This window comes from Penaeus monodon, chromosome 33 (assembly GCF_015228065.2).
Source record: "Penaeus monodon isolate SGIC_2016 chromosome 33, NSTDA_Pmon_1, whole genome shotgun sequence".
Classification (NCBI taxonomy): Eukaryota; Metazoa; Arthropoda; class Malacostraca; order Decapoda; family Penaeidae; genus Penaeus; species Penaeus monodon.
Window position 1 is genome coordinate 11354446 of NC_051418.1, and position 1174 is coordinate 11355619.

Genomic DNA, 1174 nt, shown 5'->3' on the forward strand with positions numbered 1-1174 from the left:
TACATAACTATTAAGTTTGACCAGGAACATTCTTCATCACCACTTTAGAAACACAGCCATTTATCATTAAAAGTTCTGTCCAAGTCCTCTTGTATTGCAGCTTTTTTGTATGTTGTCCTCTCATCCATCAACTGTCCAGATTAAGGCTGCCTTTTTTAATCATCTGAATAATTCTGTATAAAGCTGGCATGAGTATCTCATTTTAAAAAAGGGGTTATAAAAACTGGTTATAATAGGATAAAGACTTTATAGAAATACTGTGTGCCTTGCATGGCTGAACATCAGATCTAATTTTGCAGACAGATGTGTATTTTTGAAAGTCAGATTACTAAAGGCAGTTTCTGTGTCTAACAGTGATTGACTTTGCAGGTACTTCTGTTGTTTTCTCTGGGGATGAAAGACAGTTTTATGATTTAATGAACCTGCACCACTTGGGGGATGAGAGATTTCCTGTGTTTGAAGGAACTATACGATGCCAGCCTGTCACTGAAAGTAGGAGAAACACCCCAAGGCTCACAAGGGCTGTTCACTTTTCAAGGATGTAGTAACTGAAGAACAGATGAATTTTTGTTTTATTCTCTAAAATAATGGTCAGTATTTGCAGCTGTATCAGTGCATGGGTGATGGGAGACTATGGTGCACTCAGAGACAACAAATTATGGGAATCAGGTGTTAGTGTAAACAGGCCTGTGATATGCCACACTACTAACATTATTGTAGGTTATGCCTTATAGGGTTTGGGCTTTTTAATGGTAAATGGGTATACACAGCAATTTTTCTGCACTGATGGATAGGCTTTAATGTCTATTATTATTATGTAAAAAGATGTGTGTGTATATAAATTTGAACTGTACAGATTAGAGTAAATTTTTACTTTTTTCATGGGTAGTTCAGGAGAAAGAAAAAGCACCATAAGACACTGCCACATGTATAACATTTTCTTCAAACATACCATTCCAGAAAATGTGAATCTTCAAGAGAATTCACAACAAGAAGGAGAACCCCGAAAGCCGACTATTAAATATATAGAAACTAAGGAATGTTAAAAACTTGTAACAACAGTAATAGGGGTACGATCTCGTGTGGCTGACTGCATTCCATTTTTATATCTTTCATTCTAATACTGCATGTGAGATGTTTTCCTTTTTTTGGTGTTGGTTTAAAAAATAATAAT

At 35.5% G+C, this 1174-nt stretch overlaps 1 protein-coding gene across 2 annotated transcripts in view; it reads left to right on the forward strand.

Annotated features, from left to right (window-relative positions):
- LOC119594032 (tachykinin-like peptides receptor 86C) overlaps positions 1 to 1174 on the forward strand; it is a 47984-nt gene that overhangs the window by 42054 nt on the left and 4756 nt on the right. The window lies entirely within an intron of this gene.